Raw genomic sequence first — 17,392 nt, 5'->3', positions numbered from 1 at the left:
ATAAATAAAAACCTTAAAAAAAAAAAAAGGCAAGGCAATTACTAACTCCAGGAGATAAAAAGGGGAGGGGAATACAGTTACAGGAGAATACTTAGCTCAGCAGTAAACAATATTTACATAGTTATAACACCACTCACTAGTGGCTTAACCAATAATTGAAATAGAACTCTCTTAAGGGGATATGGGGAAGAAAGTAAGCTAAATTTTTAACTGTGGAAGCAGAGAGTCAGTAACATCTAAAACTGATAAATCAAAATACAGCAGTTATTGCATACTACCAAAAATATAAAGCTAGATACTAAGAGTAACAGCTAGAAGAATAAAAGTGGTAGCTTCTGGAGAAAGGTACTAGAAGATTGGGAAAGATTAGGAGTGGAATGATACTTGTCACTGTAAGGCTTTTAGTGCAGTTTGGCTTTAAAAACACACAAGAGGGTGCCTGGGTGACTCAGTCGTTAAGCGTCTGCCTTTGGCTCGGGTCATGATCCCAGGGTCCTGGGTTCGAGCCCCGCATCGGGCTCCCTGCTCAGCAGGAAGCCTGCTTCTCCCTCTCCCACTCCCCCTGCATGTGTTCCCTCTCTCGCTGTGTCCCTGTCAGATAAATAAAATCTTTAATAAATAAAAACAGACAAGATTTACTTTGAAAATTTTGAGAAAATTCTTCAATCTTATTGCATTTCTGTCAATGTATCCTGGCACTCAATAGGTCTGCTTTATTGACATATAAAGGTTTTAACCATTTTTTTAAATTTAGAGTATACATACAATCTATTCTAAAATCTCACCAAAATTAAAGTTCTGAAAATTATTTACCCTAACTGTCTCAATAAGTCAAAGAAAACCAGAACAGATTTTTTTTAAATCTAGGAAAGAACATAATTCAAGTACAAAAAAAATTGAATTAGTAGGAATACTACCCAAAGAGAGAGTTTATTATTGGGCTACTAAATATCTGAAACTTTAACATCTGAACTCCCAATCTTGCCTCCTAAACCTAAAGCTTCCAAAGGATTTTCCTCATCTCAGTAACTGTCAAGTTCATCCGTGTCTAGAATAAAACTGTGGAATCACCCCAATTCTTCTCTTAAACTTATTTGATCAATTCATCATCAACAAATCCTGTCTACCTTCAAAACACATCCAAAATCTGACCACCTAGAATCTCCACCCTTACCACCCAGGTCCAAGTCACCATTACTCCCCTCACCTGGATTTTTGCCAAGAGCTTCTAAATTCCTAACTCTGCCTTCAGAGTTCCTTCTTCCCTACTTCCTCCTCACTTGAGCTTCTCCACACAACAGCCACAGTGATCTTTTAAAACTTAAATCAGGCTCTGTTATTTCTCTGCTCAAAACCCTTCAGTGACTTCTCATCTCAATCTGAGTAAAAGCAAAGGCTCAATGTTAACTACTACTTCCTAGTTTTGTCCCTACTCACTCTGGTCCAGTTAGGTTGGCTCCCTTGCTATTATTTCTTGGATGCATTAAGCATATTCCCACCTGAGGCTAAAAAGTGTTGCAGACAAAGGGAACAGCTCTGCTTTCAAACAACTGATATTTTTGTTGTTGTTGTTCCAGAATGCAGTAAAAGACAAGTTACCCAAATACAAAAATTTTTTTTGATACCAAAAGTAGTGTACACACACATGCACCACACACTTCATATACAAAAAGAACATAAAAAGCCTAAATTAAAGCAAATTGGCTTTTTTTAAAAGATTTTTATTTATTTGACAGAGAGAGAGACAGCAGGGAGTGGGAGAGGGAGAAGCAGGCTTCCCGCTGAGCAGAGAGCCTGATGAAGGGCTCGATCCCAGGACCCTGAGATCATGACCTGAGCCGAAGGCAGTTGCTTAACCGACTGAGCCACCCAGGTGCCCCGCAAATTGGCAGTTTTAACAGAACATGAGCATAGCCAAATGGTCTACCACTACCAAGGAAAACTGATAAAAGAAATACAGAGATTACTGAATTTAAGAATTCTATTAATAGAGGACACCAGAGGCACCTGGGTGGCTCAGACGGTTAAGCGTCTGCCTTCGGCTCAGGTCATGATCCCAGGGTCCTGGGATCGAGTCCCACATCAGGCTCCCTGCTCAGCAGGGAGTCTGCTTCTCCCTCTCCCTCTGTCTCTCTCGCAAATGAATAAATAAAATCTTTAAAAAAAAAATAGAGGACACCAACCAGTGAAATAAAAATAATTATTCTATCACATCAATGTAACCCCCTCACCAGAAAAACACTTCATAAAATAAAACAACCTTAGGACTATTTTATCCAATCTGTTCTTGATATTTCAAACATCACTGGGAACTTCTAGCCATCTCAAAGTGCAGTTAACTCCACCAAAGATTTACTGTAGAATCCAAATCAGTACACCTTTCAATTCCACCCTCAATTCTAAAAATCAAATATTCTTCAGACAATAACAAATGACCCCTGAAAGGAAAAATCACCCTTATTTGAGCACTTGACTTACCTTGTTTTAATTCCTCTAGCAGTAGTGTCTGCTACATAAGCCAAAGGCTGGAGCTGCACTATTCTCAGCAACCTTCTGAGTCCTGCACAATGTTCAAGCTTCTGTAAGGCCTAGTGTTTGGTGATTCCTTTCTTTTCTTCCACAAAATCTGGCTCTATAAACAGAGTCTTCTCTTTCTTATTTCTGTGTATCCTGCCAATTCATTCACCCACAGTTTAAGGTAATCCAAGTATTCCTCACATTCTTTTTTTTTTTTAAAGATTTTTATTTATTCATGAGAGATGGGGGGGGCGGAGAGAGAGAGAGACAGAGAAGCAGAGGGAGAAGCAGGCTCCCAAGGAGCAGGGAGCCCGATGCGGGACTCGATCCCAGGACCTCAGGATCATGACCTGAGCCGAAGGCAGATGCTTAACCATCTGAGCCACCCAGGCGCCCTATTCCTCATATTCTAAAACACCCCCAAGGGGTGCCTGGGTGGCTCAGTCGTTAAGCGTCTGCTTTCAGCTCAGGTCATGATCTCAGGGTCCTGGGATTGAGCCCCACATTGGGCTCCCTGCTCAGTGGGAAGCCTGCTTCTCCCTCTCCCACTCCCACTGCTTCTGTTCCCTCTCTCGCTGTGTCTCTCTCTGTCAAATAAATAAAATCTTTAAAAAAAAATAAAACACCCCCAAAATACTTAGAGATTAAAAAACATTTTAAGTAACTAAGTTTAAAATAATTACTGCTAACCAAAAACATACAAAATGTCACAACGGAAGCAACAATACACCATTAACAGAGAATGTAACAGAAAACACACACAATAGGGGCGCCTGGGTAGCTCAGTTGTTAAGCGTCTGCCTTCGGCTCGGGTCATGGTCCCAGGGTCCTGGGATCAAGCCCCACATCGGGCTCCCTGCTCCACGGGAGGCCTGCTTCTCCCTCTCCCTCTCCCACCACCCCTGCTTGTGTTCCCTCTCTCGCTGTCTCTCTGTATCAAATAAATAAAATCTTAAAAAAAAAGAAAGAAAGAAAGAAAACACACACAATAACGCAAGGTACAATTTTTCCAAACATTCAAAGCTTTAATCTATTACACAAATGGCTCCAAAACATGTGGGTAACACCCTCACCAATTTATTTTAAGTGGCATATATGACTGGAGATCAAAAATTTAATAACAACAAAACTAAAAAAAAAAAAGACTATACACCCCAATCAATAATTTTAGCAACATGATATCCACTATCATCAAGTAATATTCATCCTGAAAAGAAAAGCAGAACTACCACTGTAAAAATTATTTTCGGGGGAGCGCCTGGGTGGCTCAGTCATTAAGCGTCTTGCCTTCGGCTCAGGTCATGATCCCAGGGTCCTGGGATTGAGCCCCGCGTCAGGCTCCTTGCTCCCCCCGAAGCCTGCTTCTCCCTCTCCCACTCCCCCTGCTTGTGTTCCCTCTCTCGCTGTGTCTTTGTCAAATAAATAAATAAAATCTTAAAAAAAAAAAAAAAAAGGGCCCCTGGGGGCGCCTGGGTGGCTCAGTCATTAAGTGTCTGCCTTTGGCTCAGGTCATGATCCCAGAGTCCTGGGATCAGGCCCCACATCGGGCTCCCTGCTCTGCGGGAAGACTGCTTCTCCCTCTCCCACTCCCCCTGCTTGTGTTCCCTTTCTCCCTGTCTCTCTCTGTCAAATAAATAAAATCTTTAAAAAAATAAAATAAATAAAAATAAAAAAAGGGTGCCTGGGTGGCTCAGTCGGTTAAGCGTCTGCCTTCGGCTCAGGTCAATATCCCAGGGTCCTGGGATCGAGCCCATCAGGCTCCCTGCTCCGCAGGAAGCCTGCTTCTCCCTCTCCCACTCCCCTGCTTGTGTTCCTTCTCTCGCTGTGTTTCTCTGTCAAATAAATTTTTAAAAATATTTAAAAAAATATTAAAAAAGTTATTTTCGGAATTAGCTTGATAGAAAAACAAATTGTAAAACTGCTGTAATTTTCTCAATAAATAGGTAACAGTAATCAGTAATTCAGTAAAATTCAACATTAGTTAACTCTAAAAAAGCTAGACATGGTGGCGCCTGGCTGGCTCCGTTGGTAGAGCGTATGACTCTTGATGTTGGGGTTATAAGTCTGAGCCCTACGTTGGGGTCAGAGTTTACATTAAAAAAGGAGGGGGGCTCAATCAGTAGAGCATGCAACTCTTGATCTTGGGGTCGCGTGTGAGTTCAAGCCCTATACAGGGCATAGAGCTTACAAAAAAACAACCCAGACATGGACAACTTTCTTCATTTTTAAAATTCTCTTCCTCTACCAACCTCTTATAAATTAGCATTCCCAAAGTTTTTGTCCTCTCATTATAAAAGACACTCACTAATTTCTTCTATACACATACTTCCAATTACTACCTGTAAGCTGTTAAGATACAAACTCATATCCCCAACAAAACCTCCATCCCTAATGCTATTCAGATACCCAACAGCCTACTGGACATCTCTATCCTGATTTCTTAAAGGCACCTTAAACTCAACTGTCAATCTACTATGTTCATCCTCCACAATTTATTACACCACCATCCACCCACATCAGGAAAATAAAGTAAAAAAAAAACAAAAAAACTGTATCATGACAGCAATGATGAAAAAGCAGCATTTACATTACAAAAATACCCAGAACAGCCCAAATGCCCCAAAAAGCAAAAATAAAATGCCAACAAAGAATTCTGATAATCTGGGTGGCTCATTTGGTTGTGTCTGCCTACAGCTCAGGTCATGATCATCTAGGGTACTGGGATTGAGCCCCAAGTCAGACTCCCTGCTCAACAGAAGGTCTGCTTCTCGCTCTCCCTCTGCTCCTCTCCATCACCCTGCTCATGTTCTCTCTCTCTCTCAAATAGATAAAATCTTTAAAAAACAAAAAAAGAATTTTGATAATCATTAGAAATAAAAGGTATACAAACTGCATAAATATGATTTTCCAAGAAAGAGATAAATGAATGTGTCATATACAACTGTCCTAACACAGAAATCACACACTAAAAGCATATACATTAAAGCATCAACAGTGGTAAAGATGGAGATGAAAGAGTACACAAAGAATGAAGGAATACTTTTACATTTTACTTGCATGTTTATACAACGCTTATTATCTTTCACATCAAAAATGAACATGCTTATCAGCTATGAAATGAAAAAACAATATACTGTTTATAACTATGTAAAATATATTGGGAAAGCTCGAAAGTGAATCTGAATACATCTACACAATAACCTGTACACAAATGTTCATAGCATTATTCGTAAAAGTCAAAAAGTGGACACAATCTAAATGTCCATCAACTGATAAATAAACAAAATGTGGTACACGTGTAATCAATTGTTATTTAGCCACAGACAAGAATAAAGTATTCATAGAAGCTACATGGATTAACCTTAAAAACATTATGCTAGGGGCCCCTGGGTGGCTCAGTGGTTGAGCTTCTTTCTGCCTTTGGCTCAGGTCATGATCCCAGGGTCCTGGGATGGAGCCCGGCATCAGGCTCCCTGCTCAGCAGGGGGCCTGCTTCTCCCTCTCCCACTCCCCCACTTGTGTTCCCTCTCTCGCTGTCTCTCTTTCTGTCAAATAAATAAATTAAAAAATCTTAAAAAAAAAACATTATGCTAAGTAAAAGAAGCTAGTCACAAAAGGCCACATGTTGTATGATTCAATTTATATGAAATGTCCAGAAAAGACAAATCTATAACAGATAAATTGGTGGTAGTAAGGGGCTAGGAAAAAATGAAATGAGGAGTGACATACTAATATAGGCATGGGGCTTCTTCTTGGGGTGATAAAAATATTCTAAAATTAGACATTAGAGGGGCACCCGGGTGGCTCAGCCAATTAAGCGTCTGCCTTCAGTTCAGGTCATGATCCCCAGGCTCCCTGCTCAGTGAGGAGTCTGCTTCTCCCTCTCCCCAACCCCCCCATGCTTGCTCTCATGCACTCTCTCAAATAAATAAAATCTTTAAAGTTAAACATTGGTAATGATTGCATAATTCTGTTAATATTCTAAAAACTACTGAACTCTATTAAGGGTAGATTATATCTCCATAAAGCAGTTACCAAAAAGTGACTATGAAACAAAGATTTTAATATGCACCAAACTTTTAAAATAAGCCTAAATTTGTGTTCTGAAAATTATCTATTTTTTTTTTCTTGAAAAAAGTCTCACTTAGAGTGCCTGGGTGGCTCAGTTAGTTAGGCAGCTGACTTCTGCTCAGGTCATGATCTCAGGGTCCTGGGATGGAGTCCTGCATTGGGATCCATGCTCAGCGGGGAGTCCGCTTTCTCCCTCTCTGTCTTTCCCTCTGACCCTTCCCCTGCTCAGCTTGATCTCGCTCTAATAAATAAAATCCTTAAAAAAAAAAAAAAGAAAAAAGAAGCCTCACTTAGTGACGAACTTTCAAATACCTGTTGAACTGATTTAACAAAATAAATTTCAAGGGATGCCTGGGTGGCTCGGTCAGTTAAGTATCTGCCTTCAGCTCAGGTCATGATCCCAGGGTCCTGGGATGGAGTCCCAGGTCAGGCTCCTTGCTCAGCGGGGAGCCTGCTTCTCCCTGTTGTGTTTGCCTCTGCCTGCTGTTCTCCCTGCTTGTGTACACGTGCACTCTCACACGTGCACTCTCCCTGACAAATCTTTAAAATAAATAAATAATTCCATATTTTCATGTTAACAAGATTATCTTCTTAAAATTTCTTATGATTTGTTTTATTCAGTAACTGAATTTTCTGAGCTAAAATATTCTAAGACTATGTATTTTAAATATACCCAGTGACAGATGCTGGGGCTAGGCATATTCCCTGTCTTCAAAAACCTTACAGAAGGGTGCCTGGGTGGCTCAGTTGGTTAGGCGACTGCCTTCAGCTCAGGTCATGATCCTGGAGTCCCGGGATTGAGTCCCGGGATTGAGTCCCGCATCAGGGTCCCCACTCAGCGGGGAGTCTGCTTCTCCCTCTGACCCTCCCCCCTCTCATGTGCTCTCTCTCTCTCAAATAAATAAATAAAATCTTTAAAAAAAAAACCTTACAGAAAACTTATTTAAGTAGTATATATCCTCTAAAATGGAACTATATTATGACTCTTGACCTCAGGGTGGTGATTTTCAAGCCCTCCACTGGGACCTAGAGCTTACTTGAAAAAATAATAAAAATAATAAATAAGCAAAAAATTAAAAAGTAAAAAAATAAAATAAAATAAATGAATAGATAGATAGCACCTGGCTGGCTAAGTCAGGAGAGCATGCAACTCTTGATCTCCAGGTAGTTATCTTCAAGCCCCATGCTGGGACCTGGAGCTTACTTAAAGAACAAAATAAAATGGAACTACATCTGCATTATAAATAACATATATCAGAAAGACTGTACTATCTGTAGAAAAAAATAAGTTAAATTATATTTGCCTTTCTCTTAACCATCACTAAAAAGGATACAAAAGAAACATTTCCTAATATAAAGTTCTTAGATAAGGCACCTGGATGGGTCAGTCGGTTAAGTGTCTGTCTTTGGCTCAGGTCATGATCCCAGGGTCCTGGGATGGAGCCCCGTGTCGGGTTCCCTGCTCAGGGAGAAGTCTGCTTCTCCCTCTCCCTCTGCCCCTCCTTCTGCTTGTGCTCTCTCTCAAATAAATAAATAAAATCTTAAAAAAAAAAAAAGTCCTTAGAAAAGCTCCTGGCACATCATAAGTACCTGTTAAGTATACTAATAATTTTTTTTTAAAGATTTTATTTATTTAGACAGAGACAGACACAGCCAGAAAGAGAGAACACAAGCAGGGGGAGTGGGAGAAGGAGAAGCAGGCTTCCCACGGAGCAGGGAGCCCGATGTGGGGGCTCGATCCCAGGATCCTGGGATCATGACCTGAGCCAAAGGCAGATGCTTAACGACTGAGCCACCAGGCGCCCCTGAGAACTTCTTTAAAGTAATACTTAATACCCCATTTTTATTTACATTGAGTTTTCATCTCTGTGAATCTCATACATGCAGCCACAAATGTTTAAAGCTGAAGAAAGCACAGGACATAAATCTTGCTTTCTTCAGATGTACTATAATGCAATTAAGCATAAGATATAGCCCCCTCAAAAAAGAAAAAAGGATGGTGGAGTTAACAGAATTATCCATCTGCCAAAAGTAACTACAGTAGTATGATACAGCTGTAATATAGAACTTAAGCAGAAATAGAGCCAAAGAACTTTCACTGTGCCAAGAAAAAGATGCACACAAAAATCTGAACTGCTGAAGGGGTAACACCGTCCTGAAGTGAATTACCTACCATAACAATTTTACTGGAGTTGATTTCAAACTACCACCTAGACTTCTCAATAAAGGTTAATCATAGAACTCTACACGGAACATAAATCTGCCCAAAAAGTCATGGCAAAATATTTATCTATTAAAAAAAACATTATTTTGAGTTGTGCAATGCTAGTTACCTTAATTATTATAATAAATACAATCACACTGTGCTGTAATAAATTACCAAGCTAAAAAGGGCCATCCAGCCAATGGGGGGTAATGGCATTCATTAATTAGGGCCCTTTTTCCTTCCTTTTCGAAGCATGCCTAGCACAAAACCTTGTATGCGTCTGATGTTAAAAAAAAATTATTGTGGGGCGCCTGGGTGGCTCAGTTGTTAAGCATTCGCCTTCCGCTCAGCTCATGATCCCAGCGTCCTGGGATCGAGCCCCGCATCGGGCTCCCTGCTCCGCGGGAAGCCTGCTTCTCCCTCTCCCACTCCCCTTTCTTGTATTCCTGCTCTCGATATCTCTGTCAAATAAATAAATAAAATCTTAAAAAAATAATTATTGTTCATTACAGAATTATAATACTAGCCAATGGGAAATGATAGGAAATTTTCCTGAGCCAGGATGATCAAGGTGAACAGAAGTTCATAAGCCAGAGCAAGTTTTGTTCTAAGAAGGGTACTTCCAAAATCACATCTAACCTAAGGGGCATAAAACTGCATTCTGCCTAAAAGGGTTAAGTGTCTGTTAGAGTTTTCTCATTTCCTCACATACTCTAGGCCTAAATTTGCAGTTTCCAAACTAAAGCTTTTCAAGCACTTTTCATCCTACTCTCATATCTAATTCCATAATGAGAATTTTTAAGTTCTTCAAATTAAAAATAGTTCCATTGTCGTAGATGCCCTACGAAAAGCAGAAACTAAGGACTCGATAAAAAGATACACTGAATATACCAGAGTTCACTGCAACCAGGTTTTAAACTGAAATCCGTGTTAACCCAGCTTTTTAAAAATCAAAACCCGCTCACATTTTACTATTCCACCAAGTAGCACTCTTTTATTGTTTTTGTGAAGGCTAATTATTTATTGAAATATCATGTGATAATACTAGTTAAATACTGTGTGCTCCAATTACTTCCTGCTGAAAGATTCCCATTTCAACTACCTAAAGGTTCACAGTACTTCTCAAAGCACAACGATTTAACTCCTTCCTCCTCCCCCGCTGCGCTCCACTACCCGCCCCGGAAAATACATTACCTGCAGCAGGGTTTCCAGAACTCAACATTTAGAGGTGGGGGCGGGGAGGTGAGGGCTGGGGGCCGGGGAGGTGAGGGCTGGGGAGAGGTTGGGAGTGTGGGGGTGGGAGAGTTCTCTAATTTTTGGACTCACTTATCCCATTCTGCCTGAGTAAAACAAACCCCCGTTGTAAATAATCTTTTAACAGTGTAGAGCCCAATTCCCTTCTGCTCGTATCGATCCCTATAAACTTCACTATGGCCTTCACTATGGCACCCATTTCTATTCTAGAGCAGCCCTACCTGTGCCCAGACTTTCAGGTCCAACCTGAATTACTCCATGACCTTGGACCCGGGCCAATGCTCCCCTCCAAGATCCCCACATCACACCCTGCAGGCTGCAGAGGCCTCAAGGTTCAGGTCGGGTCGGCGCCCGGGGCGAAGGCAAGGGAGCAAGCCGCAAGAACCGCAACTCCGCGATGGCTGGTGGGGCTGGCTCGGGGAAAACGCCGGAAAGGAAAGACGCCGGGGGCGGAGACAAGGCCGGGGGCTACCTGCGGGCCAGCGCCGACACCGCCCCGGTAATCGCAATGGCTACACGCCACCTCCGGGTTCTGGATGCCCTCTCAGCCGCCTTGAAAGCCCTGGCCTGACCCGCGGTCCTCGGTCATGGCCCCTTATTACCTCTGCTTACCTAGCAGTGGCAGGTGATGGGCAGCCGAGACGCGCGGGCTGACTGCCTACCTCAAGCGACAGTGTCTTCGAGCCGCCCACTCCCTCCCAGGGGCTCCAGGAGCCCGGACCACAGGAGTAGGAAGAGGCGTACGATGCAAAACGACACAGAAGGTGGGACAGGAAGCGGGGGGCGGGAATCGTCCAGCTCTCCGGAGAGGCTGGCAGAAGGGAGGTGAGGACGCAGGAGGCGCGACAGCACGCGGCGAGGACGGTCAGAAAGCTAGCCTACCTTCCTCACTCCTGGTCGAGGGTCCAATGCGAGCCAGCGGATCACCTCACATCCGGGTATCAGGAGACAGCTGCGTCCGCCGCCTGTCCCGCGGCGCAGATTCGCCAAACTTCCGGCGACGACGGCGACGCCTCGCCCGTCAGATGGGAGTTACCTGTGACCGTCTTGGTCGCGCTTGCGCAACGCTCCTCTTCAGCCGTCACAGGCTCAGCTGACGTGCCCAGAGGAGGAAGATGGCCGCCACGCTCGCTGCGTATCACGCAGTTTTTCACCCCCCTCCCCCGCCCGGGGACGGCTGGGTGTCGGGGGAAAAGCAAGCCAGCGTACACCCTCAGCGCAGGCGCGGTGGGAGGCCTCGCGTGCGCGCACCGCGGGTGGGCGTCTCGCGGAGAAGCGGCGGCGCCGCCAGGCGGCGGCCTCTGGCCCTTCCCCGGAATGTCTCTTTAATAAAGCCACCCACGCCCGCAGCTGTGGTTTGTCTTGTAAATGCTTCGTTGGTCCTTCTTTGGGTTGCGGGTACTACTGTCTGCGACTGTTTCAAATACCTTTAATCTTTGACTTCGGCCAGTGTAAAGAAAAGGGGAGGCAATTGACCCTTCTCTTTCCTTCCCCTGCAATACACTCCAGTGCTTCCAGAAAATCCAGGGCTTCACCTTATCCTTACACTTTCCTCCTTGTGTGCGGAGGCACGGGAGTCGACAAGAAATTGTAGTATGTTCTACTAGATTTAGTCATGGCGAGTGTTCAGACAAAGCTTTGGCTCTTCGGAGCCTCTAAAGATAGAACACATTTCAGTCACTAGTATTCGTGGTTCCCACACACTTGAACACGCTTACTGCTATTCTTACTTGCAGAACTGTGAGATTAGGTCAAACCGGTACTCATGCTTTTGAGAATCTGAAGAGAGATGATCATACGTGTGTTCTCCCCTTACTGACCTGTTTTTATGAAACTAAGTACAATCAAAATGTGCTCTAAGTTTATCAAGCCTGATTTTCTGACAATACATCTTCCACAAAACTTTATTGAGCTGCTTGTCAGTTTTGTCTGGAAAGAGCCTGTGATTTAAAAACCAAAACCAGAGGTATTGATGGGTGAGGCCATTGCCAACATCACCATATATTGTGTTACTTGGCAAAAACCTGCCTATGCCCCACCCCCAGTCCCTGTTCCTGATATATATACTTTAATGACATATGCCAAATGACTTTAATGGGGAAGGAGGAGACAAGTCAGGAGTAGACCGCCAACCTGATTAAAGTGGCTTATGTACCAGACTATCTCAACAAAATTTGCCTTCACCTTTAGATTGTCGATTGTCAGGCAACTGATGGGATTTTTTTCTGTGTAAACTGTTTACACACACAAACCATATTTACATGTTTCCATTCCCACAAAATAGGCCTCTGCTTTTTTTTTTTTTGAAAGATTATATTTGAGAGAGTGAGAGCAAGTGAGAGAGAACACGAGCAGAGGGGCAGAGGGAGAGAGAGAAGCCAACTCCCTCCTGAGCAGGGAGCCCAAGGCGATGCAGCACTGGATCCCAGGACCTTGGGATCATGACCTGAGCCAAAGGCAGACACTTAACCAACTGAGCCACCCAGGTGCCCAATAGGCCTCCACTTCTGAGCAATCTATTCACTCTACTTCTTGAATTGGTCACAGTCAGAAGCATAGGAATCCTTATAAACGCCATGCCATGCAAAATCATATGTACCTATTTTTGATATATAAGTAAATAATATTTGATGTGTAATTCCTGTCTGCAATTTATTCTAGATTTTCTTTTCTAAAACCAAATATAGTGAGCTTCTTAAACATGCTGCAAAAGTATAAAATAGTTTGCTTTTATAAACATCACAGTTGCTAAGAGACAAGATCTTGTTTTTTTTTTTTAAGATTTTATTTATTTATTTGACAGAGAGAGAGCGAGCACAAGCAAGGGGAGCAGCAGGCAGACGGAGAAGCAGGCTCCCCGCTGAGCAGAGAGCCTAACGCAGGGCCTGATCCCAGGACCCTGGGATCACGATGGAGAAGGCAGACACCCAACCAACTAAGCCTCCCAGGTGCCCCTAGATCTTAATTGTTCTCACCACAAAAAGGAAATGATAATTATGTGATGTGATGGAGGTGTCAGCTAAGATGGTAATCATAATTGCAATCTATAAAAATAATCAACTCATTGTATACCTTAAAGTTATACAATTTTATATGTCCATTATATCTCAATAAAAATATTCATAAAATAGTTTGCTTTTATGGGAAAAATAAACTTTCTTGAGCATTATTCTTTATCATTTTAAAAGGTATCTCACTTATAAATTCTCTTGATAAATTCAAAATTGTGAATGTAATCTAGAATTGATTTTCCTTTCTAACTCCAAACTGTAGAATGTACTTTCCTGCCCTTGCTTATCATGAGAACATCTATTTCTAAAAGCTAATAATGAAGCAGTTGCATTGCCCCACATACCACATTTTCATTTCCTTGTTCCTTTTCTTTCTTGTGACCAATCTAAATGCCAGAACCTGTAAAGCCTCTGCTAACTTCCAGACAACAGAGTAGTCTCACATTCACACTGATCCTTCTGCTAGCAGCAAATAAAGTATTTTTTCTTTGTTGGTCCACTCTTGTTGACTTTATTTCAAGACTCTTGACAGTTTGAGGGGCACCTGGGGCTCAGTCGTTAAGCGTCTGCCTTTGGCTCAGGTCATGATCCCAGGGTCCTGGGATCCAGCCCCGCATCGGAATCCCTGCTCAGCAGGAAGCCTGCTTCTCCCTCTCCCATTCTCCCTGCTTGTGTTCCTGCTCTCTTTCTCTCTGTCAAATAAATAAATAAAATCTTTAAAAAAAAAAAAAGACTCTTGACAGTTTGAGTTACTACAAGAGAGCTAAAATTCTAAAAAAAAAAAAATCACTTCAATCTAGAAAATAAAAAGTATAGCAATTTGGTATAAATCAACTGATACTGGCATTTCAATTTGCCATCTTCTGGGACACTCCCTACTAACACATGTAAGTAATAATGCTGGCCCCACATACTTGAGAGGAATTAAGTGTTAGCCGGATTAAAGAACTGAATTACAAAAGTCCAGAGAGAAGAGGGAACTTGAGTTGCAGCAATTCAAATATTCCAATGTTATTGAGGGGAAAAGGGATTAAAAGGTAGGCAGAGCTGGGGCACCAGGGTGGCTCAGTCGGTTAAGCATCTGCCTTCAGCTGAGGTCATGATCCCAGGGTCAGGGGATTGAGTCTGGTGTCAGGCTCCCTGCTCAGCAGGGAGTCTGCTTCTCCTTCTCCCTGCCCCCCGCCCCCACTCGTGCTCTCTCACATGCGCGCACTCTCTCTATCTCAAATGAATAAAACCTTTAAAAAAAAAAGGTAGGCAGAGCGAAAATAGAAAAGGCCTTGAGGATAGCAGTTAGCAGTACTCTGAGCTTGGTACTAGGGATACTGTAGTCAACAATACACACAGAGTACCCTTCCCCATTCTAATGGGGGAGACAATCAGTTATTTCATGAATATTTATTGAGGGCACATTGTGTGCAACTCACTATTCTAGATACTGGGAATATAGAAATTAACAGAACAGATACAAATCTCTGCCTTCAGAGGTGCCTGGGGAGCTCAGTCAGTTAAGCATCTGCCTTTGGCTCAGGTCATGATCCCAGGGTACTGGGATTGAGCCTTGCGCCGGGTTCCTTACTCAGCAGAGAGTCTGCTTCTCCCTCTCCCTCTGCTGCTCCCCCTGCTTGTGTGCTCTGTCAAATAAATAAAATCTTTAAAAAAAAAAAAGGCCCTGCCTTCAGACAGTACATTTTTTCAAGTCGGTTAATAAATAAATAACAAATGCAAAGGAAAAAAATACAGTAATAAACAGGACAGCACTAATCAAACCTTCTGTAATGATGCAAATGTTCTATATCTGCACTGTCTCAAAGGGTAGCCATAGCCACATAGGGCTCTTGAGCACTTGAAATATGAGTATTGCAACTGAGGAACTGAGTTTTTAATTTTATTTAATTTTATTTTTTACCCACCCCCCACCAGCTTTAATTTAATTTTATTTTTTTAAAGATTTTATTTATTTAATTGACAGAGAGAGAGAGAGAGAGAGACAGCATGAGAGGGAACACAAGCAGGGGGAGTGGCAGAGGGAGAAGCAGGCTTCTGGCTGAGCAGGGAGCCCGATGCGGGGCTCGATCCCAGGACCCCGCGATCATGACGTGAACTGAAGGCAGTCGCTTAACCAACTGAGCCACCCAGGCGCCCCCCCACCAGCTTTAATTTTAATTCATTAATTAATTTTTTGAGAGAGAGCGCACAGGCAAGAGTGCGTGAACTGGGGGAAGGGGAGAGGGGGAGAGAGAGAATCTTAAGCAGGCTCCATGCCCAGCACAGAGCCAAATGCGGGACTCCATCTCCTAACCCTGAGATCATGACCTGAGCCTAAATCAACAGTTGGATACTTAGCCCACTGAGACACCCAGGTGTCCCCTTAATCTTAATTTCCACGAGCTTATTAATATCATCATGGATTTTATTTTTCTTTAACTCTCTCCTAAAACTGATTCTTCTCTTGGTTCTAAGGGCGTTCCCAATAAAACTCCAGGGGCTACTACCTCTTCATTCACATTCAAAAGGAAAGAGAATCCCCTGCAAAGTTCTGACTGGATCAGTTTACATTCCAAGCCCACTGTGGACAAGTAATGGAATGTGATGATTGACACAAGGATAGAGTCAGCTTCATTGGGATCACATGGATCATCAGATTATTAGGAACTGTTGGGAAGGGAGATGGATAGATATTGAGAAGGCAACAAAGAAATTGCTACTCAAATTATGGCCCATAGACTAGAGGCATCTTCATCAACTGAAGGCTTTTAGAAATATAGAATTTCAGTCCCCAAACCAACTGAATCAAAATGTTCATTCTAAAATTTCCTCAGGTATGTCCTATGCACATAAAAGTTTGATGAGCATTGCCTTACACTTCCAAGAGTTCTGATAATCAAGGACGGCATCCAGGCTGAAGATACAAATTAAAGCCCTGGTTTTAGAGATCACCTAGGCTAAAGGAGAAAGTATCCATAAGAAGACTACACCTAGGGTAAACCCTGAAACTCTCCAACATGTGATGGCTCAGTAGAGGATGAGGCAGCTGAGACCTAGAAAACGTTAACTATTAGCACAGGAGTAGCATCAGGTGAGCTCGGCATCCTGAAAGTCAAGAGAGGCGTGTTTCAAAAGAGTAATTTTTTTTAAAGATTTTATTTATTTATTTGAGAGAGAGAGAGAATGAGAGATAGAGCGCACGAGAGGGAAGAGGGTCAGAGGGAGAAGCAGATCTCCCTGCTGAGCAGGGAGCCCAATGTGGGACTCGATCCCAGGACTCCAGGATCATGACCTGAGCTGAAGGCAGTCACTTAACCAACTGAGCCACCCAGGCGCCCTCAAAAGGGTAATGTTAAATGCTGCTGAAATGTTGAGTAAGATGAAGATAGAGGTTTGTCTTGAGGTTTTTGATGACCTTTAGAAAAGCAGCATCAATGGAGTCTGAAGAGTGAATTAGAGATGATAAAACAAGTGTAGACAACACATTCAAGAAGTTTTTATGTGAAAGAAATCTAGCAGTAGCTGGAGCTGCATCAGAGAAGAATTTTGTTAAGATAAAGTTGTATTCTTATTTTTTTAAAAATCCCGTGAAGAGGGAGAGATTGATGACTCAAGTTAGGAGATAACTGAAGGAGTGAAATTCTTGAAAAAAATGAGAGCTGGAATCCAGACTATAGTGAAGAGGAATTTGCCTTTGAAAGGAGCAATAGTATTTCTACCCTTCTCACTGGAAGAAAAGCTGAAAAGGTGGCTTCTGGTTTTCTAAAAGTAGAAAATAAGAGAGGGATCTGAGAAAGAAACTGTAGAAGGTTTCAGAGGGAGAGGAAAGGTATGAAAGTTTGCGAGCTTATTAGAGAACCACAGCAGATCTCTCAACAGTGTAGGGTACCCTTCTGAGGTTTGTGACTAGAATTTAAAATAAAAATAGGGACGCCTGGGAGGCTCAGTCGCTTAAATGTCTGCCTTCAGCTCAGGTCATGATCCCAAAGTCCTAGGAGCGAGCAGGGCATCAGGTTCCTTGCTCAGCAGGGAACCTGCTTCTCTCTCTGCCTGCCGCTCCTTTTGCTTATACTCTTCTCTCTCTCTCTGACAAATAAATAAGTAAATCTTAAAAAAGTAAAAATAATTCGCTAAACTGTGATTTTCTTCAGGTACATTCCTGGTGTTGGAGCAGAATTAGCCTAATTCTTTGGGCTTGCTCATAACTTCCCGAACTTCACGGGTATACTTACTGCTGCATAACACACGGCTCCCGGCCGTCCCGAAGTGCCCACTAATTAATTGGATCTAATCTCCTTAAATCCCCACTCCCCGACCTTACTGGAATTTTCCTCCTAGACCTGCG

At 42.7% G+C, this 17,392-nt stretch overlaps 1 protein-coding gene across 11 annotated transcripts in view; it reads right to left on the bottom strand.

Moving 5' to 3' along the window:
• Positions 1 to 11,326, bottom strand: part of ESCO1 (establishment of sister chromatid cohesion N-acetyltransferase 1) — a 90,221-nt gene extending 78,895 nt beyond the window's left edge. For 7 of the 11 annotated variants that reach the window (XM_025886426.2, XM_073898440.1, XM_073898438.1 and 4 more), the window contains exon 1: positions 10,931 to 11,214. The gene's annotated coding sequence lies outside the window, so the exon portion shown is untranslated. Of the gene's footprint in view, positions 1 to 10,660; positions 10,882 to 10,930 lie in introns of those variants that run through there. The other 4 variants (XR_012380070.1, XR_012380069.1, XM_073898442.1 and 1 more) reach the window with 4 other exon arrangements.
• Positions 11,327 to 17,392: the final 6,066 nt, after the last annotated feature.

The sequence above is a fragment of the Callorhinus ursinus genome, unplaced genomic scaffold (assembly GCF_003265705.2).
Source record: "Callorhinus ursinus isolate GAN/ISIS: 27379988/994484 unplaced genomic scaffold, GSC_fseal_2.0 scaffold11, whole genome shotgun sequence".
Classification (NCBI taxonomy): domain Eukaryota; kingdom Metazoa; phylum Chordata; class Mammalia; order Carnivora; family Otariidae; genus Callorhinus; species Callorhinus ursinus.
Note: the sequence above shows the minus strand (reverse complement) of the source record. Positions and strands in the feature narration are given on the sequence as shown.